Source organism: Tamandua tetradactyla, chromosome 5 (assembly GCF_023851605.1).
Source record: "Tamandua tetradactyla isolate mTamTet1 chromosome 5, mTamTet1.pri, whole genome shotgun sequence".
NCBI lineage: Eukaryota > Metazoa > Chordata > Mammalia > Pilosa > Myrmecophagidae > Tamandua > Tamandua tetradactyla.
The window spans coordinates 69,273,957-69,293,008 of NC_135331.1; positions in this window are offsets into that span (position 1 = coordinate 69,273,957).

Here is a 19,052-nt window from a genome sequence, read left to right on the forward strand (position 1 = left end):
CAACCATTTTCTGTCTCTCTGAATTTGCTGATTCTAGATATTTTATCTTAATGGAATCACGCAATATTTGTCCTTTTGGGTATGGTTTATTTCATTTAGTATAATGTCTTCAAGGTTTATTCACACTGTTATTTCCATTGTTTTAAAAATTTCTCTTTCTTTCTCCCTTTCTTCCTTCATCCCTTCCTCTGGCCAATTACTATGGGTGTGAAAAGGTGTTGTTTCAGTTTTCTCATTGCTAAACAAATACCATGCAATGGATTGGCCTAAACAATGGGAATTTACTGGCTCATGATTTGAGGCTAGGAGAAGTCCAAACTGAGATGTCTTCCTAAAGACTGGTTTTGTGGGTCTGGCTGCCAGCAATCCTTGTCCTTAGCTTTTCTGTCACACGGCGATGCCCACGATGGTGTCTTCTTTCTCTTCCAGATCCCACTGACCTGCCCCTTCTTGCTTCCTGTGGCTCTTTTTTTACCGAGTCTGAATTTCATTCTGCTTAGAAAGGACTCTAGGAATAAAGATTAAGACCCATCCTGATTGAGCTGGGCCACACCTTAACTGAAGTAGTCTTCCCAGAAGGCCCTACTTACAACGGGTTCATATCCGCAAGAATGGGGTAAGTTTAAGAGCATGTTTTTGGGGGGTACACATAGCTCTAAACCATCTCAAGGGCTAAGGACAAAGTGGCTTGTCTCTGATCAATAGTAATAGCCCTCATCTTTCCATAACTGTCATCCGTAAGACAGCCTAGGCCTCTGCCAATTCAGACAAGTCTAGAAGATTCCAGGGCCAGCTATATTTGTTATAAAACTAAGGATTCTTCTGGGGAAGAAATCCTTCCAAGGAGATAACGAGACTTAGTCCAAAGAGCCCCTGAATCAGTGAGAAGAGGCCAATTGTGAGTATCACAGGGAATGTGCAACTCAAATCTTTCACAGCGCTGCCACCTCCCCTTCCTCAGACAGATCCTGGGGGACCCAAAAATGAAATATCTGTTCCTTCAAATGCTCTGTAAGTCAGAGAAAACATAGAACATCACTGTTCTGTGGCTCATGTAGCCATCTGAGGTGAGAGTGTGGAAGTGAGAATTCCCCAGAAGCCAATGTCTGTAGTGTAGAGAATCATGGAGGCTTGGCCTGGCCTAGATAAACCTGCGTCCATGTGCCCAAAAGCCTGCAGCCCCCATCTCCCCCCCAGCTCCCCGGAATCACCCCAGCTTCTGGAGGAAGCGGGTCAGAGGCAGCTGGAGGGAATGCGGGTGGGAACCCAAGCTGCAGGAACAGCCTCTCTGGAGGGGGCAGGAGACCGTCTCCTGGGACAGTTTGAGGTTGGGGCTAAGTTCCACAATTCTGCAGACAGGGATAAACTCCCACGAAAGTGGTGTGGCCTACGGGTTCTCATGTAGTTTGAGCTATTTTGGAGGAAAAAAATATCCCTAAGAGAAAACTGGCATACTTCAGAGAGCATATGAGGAAGTGCTGATAATAGGTAGCACCTCACCTGTGCTATAGGAGTGTCCACTGTTTGCAAACAGCATATATGAGAGAGGACCTACTGACAGCTCATTCCAAAGCTACTTTAATGCGGGCATTCAAAAGGAAGGTTTTTGTTCACTGAAAATATGGTTAAAATGTTGCATCTCTTCTCTAAGGAATAGGGCACAAGATTTGCTTAACTGAAATAATCATATTTTCAAAAACATAATTAAATCTATATTGTAAAATGCTTCTTTTATTTGATAGAAGTGTACGTGCTCTTTGAAGTGTCTTTTATTATAACAATTGTCTTCTCTAACATGGGCTTAATAAGTAAAAAGTAAACAGACTTGGGGGGAATTTTTATTGCTATTATTATGAATGTGAGTGATAAACTCCTAAAATATAATCTTCATCGTGTATGTGGACTTAGCTTATCATAAGCAAACATTTCTAGTAGTTTAATAATGCTAGGCTTTAAGAAGCTGTTTGGTAACATCATGTACCAATGTGACCTGCCCTCATCACTTTTTATTTTCTTATTTGTAGATACCACATGTGTATATCTGTGAGCACATGCCCCGGCTTCAGCCTAAGCCAGCTCAGGCACCGTCGTGGGCATTAAAAGCCCATAGATTTGTCCGTGGCCCATAGGAGATACAGTTGGTTTGTAGAATGTTTTCTGGGCTTCTTGCATTTTCTTTTATCAAGAAAGGGAAAAGAAAATCTAAATTGTTTGTGGCTGGAAATGGATTTATTCTACGGCTCAGTGATTTGCATTAAATGTGCAGAGCCCTACCTCTGCTGCAAGGAACATGTTCCCATTTCAATATTCACAAAACGTGTATTACTAGGAAACATAGTATAATAAAACACAAAAAGAAGCAAAGGGCAGGAATTCGGTTTTTATTTTACCTTTGGTTAGAGAGATTTCATCTCAGACTTGGAAATACCCTGAGAAATAGGGATCACTAAAATATGCTGGAAATACTTTTTAAGTAAGAAGAGCAAGACCCATAGTCACTTCCTTGAAATAATGTAAATGAAATCTGCTTGGAGACCAGGAAGGGAAGTGAAGAATTAGTAGATGATCTTTGAAGAATCCATACAGCAGTATTTTGAAAACTATCGTCAATTTAGCATTAAGTGAAAAAAAGTAGTATTTGGTAGTTCACACATGCACCTGAGTGTGTGCAATTGTGGGCCTATTTTCATAGGTCTTGCTATTTCTTACCTCCTCCACAAGCATCCATGGACTTACCCGTAAATGGTCCATGTAGAAGTGAATTTGACCACAGATGGCAAGAGTTTCCCCTGTGCCTACTCCACTGTCCCTCTCCCCACTGCCAGCCATTAAACATTGCTTTCCAAAACGGATTTTTTCAGAATGCTCCCCTACTTCTCCCTCCATAGGCAATGCACCATTTCCCTGACTCACGAAGGCCTCTTACCCCCAGTTTAGAAGAACACGGACCAGGGTTTTGGCCCATTGCTTATGAAAAGTCATCCACATTTGATATGGAGCATAAAAAAAGAAATGACAAAGAATGGTGTAAACTTCTTGACATAGTCACAGAGGCCATGAGGACCCCCTGTGGAAAGATTTCTGTGCGGAGAGAATGGGGAGAATATGTAGAATCCATTCTGCTTTTAAATATCCTAAGTGAAAATGGTGTAAAAACCACAATGCATAACTTTATTCTCAAAGGATTTAAAGGAAATAAAATCTTCAAAAAGGAAGGGAGGTGTTTGTGCTAGGGAAAGAGCTGGGAGGAACATTTTATAAGAAAGTCAAGCTTCAGCCAAGTACATAGTTCTTTCAGGCCCCTGCCAAAACTACAAAAATAAGAAGAAATCCTCTCTTTAGGACTAGACTGAAGGGTTTCTCTTATGGAGTCCTAGCAACTAACTTTGCATCAACTATTTCCCTGCCTTTTACCATAAGCTCTGTCATGTGTAAAAGGTTTAGGAGGTGAAAGGGTGAGAAGGAAGGAAGGTAAACCTGGAAATTTAAAGCGGGTGGATTTATTTCTGCGCTCCGGGGCTGAGCTCACCGAACCCAAGATAGTGGGAGATGAATCAGCACCTGGGTGATGGTGTGGGCAGGTTTTAAGCAAGGGGGTCAGGTGACGTCCGGAAGGGGCGGTTCCAGAAGCCATGTTGGTAGGGGCGACACAGCTTCCGCAGCTCTGGTTGCAGTGCCTTTCTGGGTTCCCCCGACCTAACAGTGTGATTATGACACTTCCACTCTGTGCTGACAGTCGTCTCCTTTCCTTTCTGTTAAAAATTTAGGACTGAGGTGGTGTAACATGGCTCAGTGACAGAATTCTCACCTGCCATGCTGGAGACCCGGGTTCAACTCAGGGAGCCTGCTCATGCAAAGAAAAAGCAAATGAACAACACCAAAAAAACTTAGGACTGTTACTACCATCATTCCCTAATTAATATTATCATTATTATTTATGGTTATTGGTTAAAAAAAAAAAACCACCAGAAAAATGTTCATCAATGATGCACTAGTTACATGTATTCAGAAGATTTTAAACTCAGCACTAGATGATTATAACATTTGAGACTTGTAGAATTTGTACATTTATGCTGAACTTATACCAAGTTCATCCAAGTTTAAATAACAAGAATGATGTGGACTCACACTCAGTAGCTAAATTTTGTACCCTTTAAAACATTAAGATGTACTGAAAACTTGCCCTCATCCTAAGCTATAGCGTTCTGAAAGCGTGAACTGTTTCCCCCTTTCATATTATCACTCAAATTTTGAACAACTGAACTAAGTAACAGCTCATCTGTCACTAGATGGGGTTAAAGCATTCCTGTCCTCTGTTGCCATGAGGAAAGAAAGGTTTTAGAAGGTTGTCCTTTCTCCCACTTAACATGTGTGGGAGTAATAAACCCAAATAGAACAGTGCTAAACTTTTTTTTTTTCATATTTTGTTTTTCTATAAACAAATTTTATCTGTGGCCTCGTAGCAGATAGTCAGTTCCAGGAAACACACAGCTAACAATGTCATTCCCCTTTTATTGCACATAGTATAAAAACAGAGTTTAAGTAAATATTTGAATTAGAACAATTTGAAAAACTTGACTTTGGAGTAGCCTTTCCCTGGCAATATATTGATTACTTCTTTACAGAGTGACTGTCTTAGGGGATTAGATATGTCTGATACCTGGGCCATATAAATGGAACTAGTTCAATGAAACATATAATAACATAGTGTAATTTATCAAATTTAGCATTTGCAGATTGGGACTCTAATTGGCAGGTTAAACTATGGTTGTACATCAAAGAAATGCTTGTCTATAAATAGCTAGGTGTTATAGCAGCACCTAGTGCTAAACACAGATATAGCAGAAAGATAATTCATCACAAGAGGCTTATTAAATTGTAAGTTAGAGTTACAGCTGGATGACTCTTTTTCTTGGGCTTCTAACTGTGGAGTTATTCTGTGCATGACACGTCATGCACATGCTGGTCTCTAAGGTTCTCTCTAGTTCTCTCTGTGATTCTCCAGATGGGTTATTCTGCGTGCTTTTCAATGTTATTGCCCCATATTCTTTTTGCATGTTCATCCATTATACGAAAAAAAGCCTTGCTTAGGCCTAACTTTTATCTTGTATGCCCATTAGCTTTGTGTTGGATTGTGAGGAAGAAATGGAAGGGATTATGTACCGGGATGATGCAATGGAGAAGTCCTATACGCACACTTTCATCCTATCACTCCTCTCTAAAAAAGTAAAATTAAAGATAAGTGCAGGATATCTGTGTTGTTGGAAAGCAAAAAGAAAGTGCTGTCCTTTGAATACAAAAATGGTGCCATCAGCCTGCCATCAGTAGGGGATGTTTCTAATATGCGATCCAACTTTGAAAGCCATAAGGATCCACTTAATTTGATCTGTTTTCCTATTTCAGAAAAAAAACAGTGTATCATCTGTATGGAAATACAATAGGAATACAGGTTTGCATAGCCAAATTCCCCCAATTAAAATTTTTTAATATCTTTGTTATTTTATTTTTTTACAGAATTAAGGGAAATACTATCTGTCGAAGGTGATCAGATGAAGAAGGAGATAATTCTTTTGAATATGCTGAGATACACTGGATACCATAGGTCGACTGAAAATCCATTGAATTAAAGAGATCGTCATGAGCATGAGGTGCTCCAAAAGTCTGTATCATCAATGGAATAAAAAATCGCTCATCAGGGTCTCTCTCCCAGGGGTGGAAGTTCCTACTGGACATTCAGGGGGTTGGTCCCTGGCCTTGCCTTTTCCTCTGTTTAACAGAGAAAAGCGTGCTGCTCACAGGATAGTGTGCAAGGCCACGGGACTGCTTCAGGACGCCTTCCATATTTCTCCATACGATGCCACATATATTTACAGCTCAGTGAATGTTTCCATTTACTAAAGCTGCTGGAATGCAATATACCAGAAATGGATTGGCGTTTACAAACGGAACTTATTAAGTTCCAAGTTTAAAGTTTTAAGGCCATGAAACCGGCTAAATTAAGGCATCAACAAGAGGATACCCTCACTCAAGAAAGGCCCATCGTGTCCGGGGTTTCTCTGTCACATGGGAAAGCACGTGGCTGGCATATGCTGATCCTCTGCTCCGGGGTTTTGTTGCTTTCAGCTCCTGGTTCCAGTGGCCTCTTCCTTGAGCTTCTGTCTTTCTCTGGGCATCTGCAAGCGTCTGTCACTTGGTTTCATCTCTCTGCTGGTTTGTGTCAGTTCTGAGCTCTCTCTCTGTTTTCTGCCTTTTATTCTCCTCATACAGGGCTCCAGGAAAAGGATTAAGACCCTCCTTGAATGGGCAGGGTCACATCCCATCCACAAATTTCTGTGGCAACAACCTAATCGAAAAGGTCCCACCATAAAAAAAAAAAATTAGGTCTGCCCCACATGATTGGATTAGAAGAACATGGCTTTTCTGGGGATACATAACAGTTGCAAACAAGCACAGTGAGTTAACCTGGAAGACCTCCTTGTATTTCAGTTGAGATTTTCATAGACAAGGGCTGGAGAGGTTAAGGCACCAAGATATTAAGTGCTTCTAAGTGAAGTCCCAAGGAGAGCTTTCACAGAGAAATGGTCTGAATAGACTGGGGACTGGGATAAGCAGCAGTCTGATATATTCATTCATTCATCCAACAGTATTTCTTAAGCATCTATTAAGTGCCAGACATTGCTCTGGCATGGCTCTAAGCCAAGCAAAGTCCTTGCTTTAATGGAGCTCCCATTCTAGATGGAAAGACATATAGTAAACAGGGAAGGCAGGAGTTATGGAAATTAAAGTCAGGGGTAATAAGGTCAGTGGAGAACAATAGAACTAGGTAAAGGGTTAAAGGACGAGGCCACAGAGGGAAGGTCTCTGTGCTGAGGGACCCTTTAAACAGACCCAGATGGAGGCAACCAAAGTATACTGCCCTCAGCTCACTTTGCTTTCGCATATGTTAAAATAAGTAGAAAATGGAGGCTCCCAATGCTTTAAATGTGGCTTGGAAAACACAGCAAAAGGACTTTGTTTCTTCATCAACCAAAACTGGTTTAGAGAAGTTAACCCTACTGAGTCACTCTTGGCCAATGACCAAGGGGCCCAGAGAAGGTTTGCCTCTGAGTTATCCGCCAGGACCAGATCATCGACAAATTCTGAACTCTCCCTTCCATCTACATCATGAAAGCCTTTGCCTATAAATGTTACCAGTTGTCTCCCAGCTTCTATACATTTTTTAAGAAGCTGGGAAAGAAGAGTGATTCAGTTTCTTATTCCTTCATTCCTTGGCTTCTGCTGTGCCTGTTGAAAAGTTTCAATCATTTTATGACACAGTCACCAGGAGCTGGACTGAGTCCGCCAGTGTGTTATGCACAGGCTGTTAATTACTCAGCTGGTAAATGCTACTCCCGCGGTTGCTGCCTATATATGTCAGACGGAGACCTCCTCAGAAGAGCTTGAGGTGAGATCCTATAAGTACATAGCACGCAGAGCTTATTATAAGCCCACTGTCTGTAGCAGAGAAGCGGGGAAACTAGTTGGCATGGTCCCGGTCTGCAACGAGATCACATTCTAATTGATAAAGTTTTCTTAGCTAGGCCAGGCAATTTGGCCAGTTAGGTATTTTCACTCCTTTAGGATTTATTTTAAATCATGGAATTTTAGAGGTGAAAGGGAACTTGGAAAGTATCCAGGCCGACCTCCACATTTTCCTGAGGACACCAAGATTACAAGAGCGTTTGCTCTCCTGGAGCCCGCACACAGCCTCTTTCTCCTGCCCTGGGCTACTCCTCAGCTTATTTCACTGGTTTTAGGCCATGTCCACTGAAGTAGCCACTCAAGAACATTGCACTCACCGACCATCCCAGAAGGCCTCACATCAAGGGCAACAGCCCATGCAGGAAGCACTGAAAAATGGGCAGCTGTCCACAGCGACGCTCTAGACAGAAATACTGGTTTGTTTGTTTTTGTTTATTTGTTTTTTATCAATGCACAGAAACACAACTTGAGGTTTAACTCTCTCATTTGCTAAATTCAAATTCAAAGAAAGAAACAGCAAGGAAGCACTTCAGTCCTTGTTATATAACTGGGAAAAGAATCAACATCTCTGATAATGTTTCCTTTGTGCATAAACAGCATCTACTGTTCCTATTACGGCTGTGATTTGAGTTCAGCCCATTATGCATTGGTAGGTTCCATAGTTCATTTTTCTTGGATATAAATATATATATTTATAAAATATATATTAAATATAATATATATAAATAAAATAATATATATTCTATATTATATAAAACATATATATATATATGTTTTAAAAACATAGCATTCTGTCTATTGATCTACTGGGAAAAAAGTAAAACTTTAAAATGTTGGAGTCAAGCATACCTAGGTACAAAATCAGGATTCACCCCCATTATTGTGTCACCTCATTATTTAGCATCTCAGAACATGAGGTTCCTCGTCTGTGCAGTGGGTGACAACCGCTGAGACTGCAGCAGCACATCCTCACCACTCCTCCCTCCCTTTTGCTTTTATATACATGTAACTGGACCAGAAACTGTTCTGAGTTCCTCACTTAACAATTTGGTTCCTTCCTTTTTCAAAAATGCCAAGAGAAGGAACTAAAAGAAGTTATGCATTTCCTGTTCAAGAGGATTTAAAGGTTTGCTCCAAAAGCAACTTTAAAGACAGACATAATCTGAGAACATTTGGGGATGCTTAGGGCTTTTCTTTTTTTTTTTTTTTCTCATTCTGATTTTTATTTTGCCCTTTTCCTCTCTATATTTCCCTTTTGTCCTCCCTTCAATCATATTTTGTACAAGGTACATGAATGGCCCATGGCTTCCCTTGTGCCTCTGTCCCCAAATCAACTCTGTCCAGACACAGGCTTTAGCTCTCTGAGTGATGCAAGAAGCTGTTTTTGGCTTCAGGAATGTTTTCCTCTCTGTTCTGACTCTTCTCTTGTTGTCCTCCTTTCCTCTCCATCTTTTCTCCACTTCTCTTCCCCAGACACCCCCACTCTTTCTCTCTTCCTGTTTTCTTAGTTTCTTCTCCTCTCCTTGGTGGCCAAGGCACCAATTAATCACAGTTGCTGTCACAATCACATTTCTATCTGTGACTCCTCTGTCTCCATGATAAAACCAGATAGGAACGGGCTTTCGAAACGTAGACAGACAATCTCCACAGTAGCCTGTGGGAGACTGCCTGGCGTGGGCAGTTCTGCCAATAAGACTTCCTTGCAGCTGCAAGGCCTAGGAGAGCGAGTGGAGAGCTAGCTGTGCAAGTTTACTGATGACTGCTTTGCAAAAACATGGGAGAACTCTGATAAATTCCAGATGATTTCAAAACACATTTGAGGGTCAGATATACAAAAGGCAGACAAGATCTGAATTAGGTAAGTACAAGCTGATGCACAAATCTCTATTTAGATCCAAACATCTTGCAGATTGGAAGGCTTTACATTTGACAATTCCCAGTTAGAGATGATAAAAATTGAACTTTGCACTCCCTAAACCTTGAGCTATTATGAGAAGATAAGGGTCACTCAGTCTAGAAGTAGCAAGGCCATTGAAAAGTGGAGGGGGATATGGCTTGTGGATGAGCTTTGGAAAAGTTTTCAATCTAGTTAAGAAACTAGAATATTTGCAAAAACGCAAGAGCATATATAAAATACCTATCATTGTGTGTGTGTCATTATGTTTGGATGAACCGTGTACCTTCACAGTGTGAACTAGTATACCTACTCAATGGGTCCTAGCCAAGGAAGACACAATTTTGCCCCGGTGCTAATCTAAGGGGCAGAACAACTTTTGCCTGCATACCTGCATCAAGGATTATTGAGCCAGCATAGTTTTAGGTCTGAGTAAAAGTTATGTCTTTCATTTCATGCAGCTAATAAAACTGAATATTTTTTTCTCCTTTTGTTCTCTCAACGTTTCATTTGAACTTTTCAAACCTACAGAAAAGTTGAGAGGAAGAGTAAAGAACACTATTTCTTAATTTCCACACAAGGACTCACCTATATAACATCAATACCATTGCTATTAACACTCCCAAGATAATTGACATTGGTGCTCTAACATGGTCCAATACAAACTCCGGAGTTGCATTTCCACAACTGTCCCCATAACCCTTTCATTGTCTTTCATGGCATTGACAAGTTTGAAAAGTCCCAACCAGTGCTTTGTAAAATGTCCCTATAATCTGAGTTTGTCTGTTGATTTCTTTGTTAATTTTCTCAAAGATATTACGCAGGTGATGGTGTGTACTCTCCATTGCATCACATCAGGTGGCAATGGTATCAGAGTGCTTCTTTATTAGTGATAGAAAGTTTGATCATTTGATTAAGGTGGTGACTGCCATTTCTCCATTATAAAGGTACCCTTTTCCATTATAATATTTTTCCCTTTTATCCAATGGTTTTATCATCCATTGATGATCCTTGCCCAAATCCATTACTGCACTGGTATTAGCAGATTATTACTTTTCTAATTCTTTCATTCCTCTTGGATGTATCAAATGGACTCCATCATCAAACCCAAGTCTTCCTGATGCTGAAGCTCATATTCTTTCCATTGCACAAGCTGCCTTTGTAATGTTTTAGGAATGATGTTAGTCATCAAAGGTGCTAGGAAAATGAAGCATTTTCATTCAATCTCTTATTTATAACTCCATTTTCTTTATCTCAGCAAAAATCAACCACTTCCATAGCTGTGAAACCTACTTAACACAAAAAAAGAAAACCAAGACTGTAGCACATGCTTAGCTGTTATTTCTAGGGCTCACATGTGAAGGAGCATATGTTAAAGAGGTGAGAGAGTCCAGATCAGATCCTTTCCCCAGCTGTCCTTCCCTCAGCATCATCTCTTTGGGGGTCCAGTTACATTGTCTTTCTTCTTTCTTTTTTGGGGGAGGTATGGTGGGGAATGATGTTGAAATCAAAATGCCAATTTGTTTTCTGGGCTATTTTTGTATAGTGGCAAAGCTGGATTGAAGAATTTGATAGAACCTTTGACATTATTCCCTGAGCTAAGATTTTCACTTCTCTTGGTGAGGTGGGCTGTGAGATTGGGTTCAGGAGAGCAGCCTTCAGGGGCCTCAACTCCATCACCTCCACGAGGACCTACAGAACCCCCTACCAGGAAGTCGACGCTTCATGGAGTGAGCAGGGGCCCAAAACTTTGCTTACCACCAGGACACATGGACACGGTAGATCCCAGAGGAAACACAGAACAGAGTTACACTTTCTCTTCTTTCTCAGGAGCTGCTCTCACCGCAAGTCTCCTTACTTTAATGAAATTAGGGTGGAAAGTTTCTACGAAAGCCTCTTACTCCAGGCTAGGATTCACTCATTTAAAATAGTGCAGCCAAGACACCCACAGAGAGATATCCCTGGTTCCACCTCTGTCCCTTCTATTTGTTAAGTAGCAATAATTCTTTTAATCGCTAGTAAATTCAGCTTGTCAACCCACACTGACAGTGTCAGGGTTAGCCTGTCGTCATGACAAGTACTTGAAAGCTCCCCCCACAGCCCCCAAATTAAAACAAAAAAAAAAGTTCTCCTTGTTTGCCACCTTTGTACTGTTTAACATGAGTATTTCGACAGTCTTTATTTTCCAAACATGCAAACAGGATAGAGTGATCTGACCCACAGTATATTGACATACCACATGTAGCTATAACCTTGAGATAAAAAGTAAAGGAAAAAGTCAAAATAACTCAAATGAAATACCAACACAAACACATCTCTTCTCTGTCCGGTCCCCTTCACCCCGAACCAAGGGAACAAAGTAGCAAAAGCACACGTGGGCGGGGGCGGTGGGCATACACAGATCTACACTCATGTAGCTCCACAGGGCCAAACACGTACCTAGAGAGTCTGATGTATAAATGAATTCATTCAAAAAAGTTTACCGAGAATCTACTATGCCCAGTCATGGTTCTAAGTGTTGAGGACATGGGGATAGATAAGACTTCCAAGTTCTCTGCCCTCATGGAATTTATCTAATGGGTTTAGGAAAAAATCAGAGACTATACCCCTACAGTGTTAACAGGGGATGGGAAATAACAGCTACACCAGAAAGTCTGAACTGGTTTCCTGGATTCTTCATATCCAGAAATGCAATGCTTCCACGTCTGCGTAACACTGTGGAATGGCAGAAACAAAAGAAGCAGAGAACCAGAGAGAAGCTTCTCCCCCCACTGCATATCAGAGGGTCCTTTGGGAGCTTTACCAATTTGGTCAGGAAGAGGTAAGCCTAGTGTGTATAAGGTGACAGATTAAAGAAACAATAATGTTTGTGCCTTTGACCAATGATGAAGGAACTCCAAAAATGGAACATTCCAATGTAATAATAGATAACTTACCCAGCAGCTTCGCTATGCTGAGCTCCCTGCTAAGCATTTTTCATGTACTGGCTCATTTAATCCCCTCAATGAACCACCCAGTGAGAGCTCACCCATTTGATTCCTATTTCTAGAAAATGTAAGTAACTTGCTCTCGTCTCAGAACACAAACTTGGTAGATAGTGAAACCAGGGCCAGATCCCAGATCTCTCTGACTCTAAGGACCATGCTACAAACCACTACAAAGGTATTAATATTGAATAGGAAAATTATTCAAGTAGCTTCAGAAAGTAGTCTGTGTTTCCAAGATATGATCTTACAAGAGGACATTCAAACATGTTCTATCAGTCAAAAGCAAACACTACCACTTCCACAAATGCACGAGAAATTAAGAAGCAAACTTTTGTGGTTGTTTAAATATACAGATGCTCCAACATTTAAAACTAGAATTACCATTCAAGAATGAATGGAGACTTTCGGGTCAAGATGGCAGCTTAACAACATGCGCGTTTTAGTTCGTCCTCCAGAACAACTACTAAATAACCAGAAACAGTACAGAACAGCTCCTGGGGCCACATCAGTGACCAGACACACAGTGTACCCCAGTCTGGACCAGCTGGACTGACTGCAAGCGCCACCCCCGAACCGTGAGTTCCCAAAGCTGTGGCGGCCAGCGCCCCTCCCCCTCAAGCCACTTCCCAGAGGGGAAAGGAAAGGACTTTACCAGCAGCAGGGACTGGGCACAATCAAACGCCAATTGTGGAACTAATTAACAAATTCTGACTACTAAAAATAGGCCCCCAGCTTAGGTAAACCTGATCAAAGCAGAGGTTGCTCATTTTTGCCCTGGCACCAAGGGGGAAGGACTGACAGAAAAAGGGGGGGAAAAAAAGAAGGAAACAGAGGTTTTTGTGGCTGTGTATCTACAAAAACTTGACTGCCTCTGGATACAGCGGCAGGCCTTTTCAAGCTGCAACTACCCCAGGCAGAGACAGAAGTGAGCTCTTTTGGGGACTTGTCTGGAGCCTGTGCCTTCCTCAGGGGAGGGGTGAAGCCCAACTCAGGTGGAATCCCTCCATCAAGTAATTCAGACACCAGGGCTTGGTAATTTGAAGCCATTAAAACCAGCCTACAACCTCTCCTCTGTCTCCACCACACCCCCAGCAGGGAGAGTCTGCCAAAGTTAAAGGTACCGCATCATCTTATGCTGGTGGGACCTGCAGTCAGACAAGCGCCACACACAGGGCAGGATAAGAAAAACAGAGTCCAGAGACTTCACAGGAAAGTCTTTCAACCTGCTGGGTCTCACCATCAGGGAAAATTGACGCAGGTGACTCTTTCCTCCTGATAGGAGGCCAGTTTGGTCTGGGAAAATCTGACTGGGGTATATAATATCTAAGTAGACCCTCCTAAGTGTGTGTGAGGGGAAGGCACCACACAAGCAGAGCAAGAAACAAGAAAACAAGAACTGAAAAATTCTCCTCTGTTAAACAAAACTTAAGCTAAAGGTCCAGACAAAGCTGAACGGAATGTCAAAGAACAGATAGACAACAAGTTCATCCAGCAAGAAAACCCTAGATAAAAGAAGTGAAAACAATCTCCAGAATAAACTAATTAAGGTAATTAAATGCCTAGATGCCAGCAAAAAAATGACAAATCACACTAGGAAAATTGAAGATATGGCCCAGTCAAAGGAACAAACCAACAATTCAAATGACATACAGGAGCTGAAACAATTAATTCAGTATGTATGAGCAGACATGGAAAACCTCATCAAAAACCAAATCAATGAATTGAGGGAGGATATAAAGAAGGCAAGGAAAGAACAAAAAGAAGAAACTGAAAGTCTGAAAAAACAAATCACATAACTTATGGGAATGAAAGACACAGTAGAAGAGACGAAAAAAAACAATGGAAACCTACAATGGTAGATTTCGAGAGACAGAACATAGGATTTCAAAACTGGAGGATGGAACATCTGAAATCCGACAAGAAACAGAAACTATAGGGAAAAAAATGGAAAAATATGAGCAAGGACTCAGAGAATTGAAAGACAATATGAAGAGCATGAATATACGTGTTGCGGGTGTTCCAGAAGGAGAAGAGAAGGGAAAAGGAGGAGAAAAACTAATGAAGGAAATTATCACTGAAAATTTCCAAACTCTCATGAAAGACTTAAAATTACAGATCCAAGAAGTGCAGCGTACCCCGAAGAGAATAGATCCAAATAGACATACTCTAAGACATTTAATAATCAGAATGTCAGAGGTCAAAGAGAAAGAGAGGATCTTGAAAGCAGCAAGAGAAAAGCAATCCACCACATACAAGGGAAGCCCAATAAGACTATGCACAGATCTCTCAGCAGAAACCATGGAGGCGAGAAGACAGTGGGATCATATATTTAAATTATTAAAAGAGAAAAACTGCCAACCAAGAATTCTCTATCCAGCAAAACTGTCCTTCAAAAATGAGGGAGAAATTAAAACATTTTCAGACAAAAAATCACTGAGAGAATTTGTGACCAAGAGACCAGCTCTGCAAGAAATACTAAAGGGAACACTAGAGACAGATATGAAGACAGAAGAGAGAGGTGTGGAGAAGAGTGTAGAAAGGAAGACTATGAGTAAAGGTAAAAAGAAGGAAAATTAGATATGACATATAAAATCCAGAAGACAAATAGTAGAAGAAAGTACTAGCCATGCAGTAATAACACTGAATGTTAATGGATTAAACTCTCCAATCAAAAGACATAGTCTGGCAGAATGGATTGAAAAACAAGACCCATCTATATGCTGTCTCTACTCAAAGGACACAAGGCCAAGGACACAAATGGACATTTACACACCAATGTTTATAGCAGCATTATTAACAATTACCAAGAGATGGAAACAGCCAAAATGTCCATCAACAGACAGTTGACTAAACAAACTGTGACATTTACATAAGATGGAATATTATGCAGCTGTAAAACAGAATAAAGTTATGAAGTATGTAACAACATGAATGGACCTTAAGGACATTATGCTGAATGTGATTAGCCAGAAATAAAAGGACAAATACTGTATGGTCTCACTGATATGAACCGACATTAGTGAATAAACTTGGAATATTTCCTTGGTAACAGAGACCATCAAGAGACAGAAGGGTGAGATATTGGGTGATTGGAGCTGAAGGGATACAGATTGTGCAACAGGACTGAATATAAAAACTCAGAAATGGACAGCACAGTACTACCTAACTGTAATGTAATTATGTTAAAACACTGAATGAAGCTGCATGTGAGAATGATAGAGGGAGGAGGGCTGGGGACATAAATGAAATCAGAAAGAAAGATAAATGGTAAAGATCGAGATGGTATGATCTAGGAATGCCTAGAGTGTATAATAATAGTGAAATGTACAATGTACAAATTTTAAAAATGTTTTTGCCTGAGGAAGAACATAGGAATGTCATTATTGCATGGTGCTGAAAATAGATGATAATTAATATTTTAAAATGTCACCTTATGTGTGAGACTAAAGCAAAAAATGTTTATTTGTTACAAAATTTAGATTTTGACTAGAGCATTTCCTAATATAACTCATGTAGATAGTTTGATTGAATGTCATAAGTACTCGGAATCTCAGGCAGGACATGAGATTTTGTTGGTTTGTCCAGAGTGATGCCCCAATGAATCCCAGAGTGATTTGATCAGTGACTGGAAAAGTATTTGCAAGCCCCCTTCGGGGAATGGTGAGAGTGGGGAGAAATTCAGTTTCCCCAAGTTGAATGCTTGATATTCTCACAAGCAGTGTGGACAACCAAAACTATAGGCTGAGCCCCCAGTCTTGGGGTTTGTTCATATGAAAGTTAACCCCACAAAGGATAGGTCAAGTCTACTTAAAATTTAGGCCTAAGAGTCACCCCCAAGAGAGCCTCTTTTGTTGCTCAGATATGGCCTCTCTCTCCAGCCAACATGACAAGCAGTCTCACCACCCTCCCCCTCTCTGCATGAGACATGACTCCCAGGGATGTGGACCTTCCTGGCAACATGGGGCAGAGATCCTGGAATGAGATGAGATTCAGCATCAAGGGACTGAGAAAAACCCTAGAATGAACTGAGAATTAACATCAAGGGATTGAGAGAACCTTCTCGACCAAAGGGGGAAGAGTGAAATGAGACTAAGTGTCAATGTCTGAGAGATTCCAAACAGAGTCGAGAGGTTATCCTGGAGGTTATTCTTATGCATTAAGTAGATATCACCTTGTTGTTTAAGATGTAGCGGAGAGGCTGGAGGGAACTGCCTGAAAATGTAGAGCTGTGTTCCAGTAGCCATGTTTCTTGAGGATGATTGAACAATGATATAGCTTTCACAATGAGACTCTGTGAATGTGAAAACCTTGTGTCTGATGCTCCTTTTAGCTACTATATCAACAGAAGAGTAGAACATATGGAATAAAAACAAATAATAGGGGAAACAAATGTTAAAATAGATTTAGTTTGAAATGCTAGTGGTAAATGAAAACGAGGAGTAAGGGGTATGGTATGCATAATCTTTTTTCTCTGTTATCGTTTTATTTCTTTTTCTGTTGTCTTTTTATTTCTTTTTCTAAATCGATGCAAATGTTCTAAGAAATGATGAATATGCAACTATGTGATGATATTAAGAATTACTGATTGTATATGTAGAATGGAATGATATCTTAATGTTTTGTTTGTTAATATTTTTTAATTAATAAAAAAAGTTAAAAAAAAAGAATGGAAAAGTCAGCACTACACCTTATAGGAACTGCTTAAAAAGTTGAAAAAGGGAACTTTTCCCCTTTTTTCCCTCTAGACGTCGACTAGAGATGTGAGTGAAGCTGACCTGGATAGGACTGTTAGATCAGAACGCTGGGTAGAGGATGATATTGTCCATATTTTAAAACTTCAACTTCTGTTATGAGGCCAAAGGGAGAGATGTTTATTTAGTGCAAAACTTATATTTTTGGTAGCGTATTACTTAATTTAATTTCTGTGGTCAGTTTAGTGGAACATCATGAGTACATAGAATCTTGAATAGGGTGTGAGATCCTATTGGTTTGCCCAGGTTAGTGTGGTGCCCCGATAAATCCCCGAATGATTAAGACAGAGAGTAAAAAAGTATTTGCAAAGTCCCTTTAGGGGGCTGGGGAGAAAGGAGGAAATATTCAACTTCCCCAGTTGAAGAATTCCTAATATTCTCACAAGCAGTGGGGACAATCAATTCAATAGGCTGAGCCCTTGATCTTGGGGTTCACCCCTATGAAATTTATTCCTACAAAAGACAGGCTAAGCCTACTTATAGTTACGCCTAAGAGTCACCCACAGAGAACCTTTTTTGTTACTCAGATGTGGCCTCACTCTCTCTAAGCCAACTTGGCAGATGAACTCACTGTCCTCCCCCACCCTACGTGGGACATGATTCCCAGGGGTGTAAAATCATCCTGGCAACATGGGTCAGTACTCCCAGGATGAGCTGGGACCCAGCATCATAGGATGGAGAAATCCTTCTTGACCAAAAGAGGTAAGAAAGAAGTGAACAAAATAAAGTTTCAGTGGCTGAGAGATTTCAAACAGATTTTAAACCTTTAAAGATTTTCTAGAGGTTATCCTGGAAGTTATTCTTATGCATTATATAGATATCCTTTTTTAGTTTATGGTGTAGTGGAGTGGCTGGAGGAAAGTACCTGAAATTGTTGAGCTGTGTTCCAGGAGCCTTGATTCTTAAAGATGATTGTATAACTATATAGCTTTTACAATGTGACGGTGTGATTGTGAAAATCTTGTGTCTGATCCAGGGTTAGGACAGAGGAGTAAAAAAAAAAGGGGGTAGATACAAAATAAATAAATCATAGGGGAATAAGGGGTAAAAAAATTGGATAGACTGAAATACTCATGATCATGAGAGGGAGGGGTAAGGGGAATGGGATGCACGACTTTTTTCTTTCTTTTTTCATTTCTTTTTCTGGAGTGATGCAAGTATTCTAAAACTGGTCATGATGATGAATACACAACTATGTGATGATATTTTGCAGCCACTGAAACTTTATTTTGTTCACTTTTCTCTTACCCCTTTTGGTCAATACTGACTGTATACTATATATGGACTGTATGTATGTGAAGATTTGGCAATAAAAATATTTTTAAAAGATAATAAAGTAAAGCAAACAAAGAGAATGAATGGAGATCAGTATTTTATTCAACTCATAATTTTACCCCTCAAAGTTTATTTTACTTTACAATTGCGTATATTTTCACCCCGGCACTTGATAACTAAGATAAGATGAAATAACTGAGGTAAGCTTGTTTAGTGAATAGAATGCAAGACCACATAATATAGTTTATGCCTTTTGGGGGCATAAAGTCACATAAAAAATCCTTATCAAAAATTTCAAAAGTAAATCATAGTAGAATTGATCTTTGGAGAATCTTCTGAATGAGGGGAAGGCATTGTTTTTGCTTTAAATAATTTAAGTTAAATTAATTGAGAAGTGATCAGTGCTTATTTTTACTTTGTTTTGTGGGACACTGTACTGGGAACGTAGTTGTATTGTACCCAAAAGATGTTGGCTCTGTGCTGGACCTGCCAGGCAGGTTGAGTTGAGAAACAGTTAGCTCAGTCAATAAGGCTTTGAATCTGATTAAGCCGGGAAGTAGTCATTCTCCAGGGCTGGACAGCATGAAGAGAACAAACTCAGCAACTCTGAAACAAGAACTGATC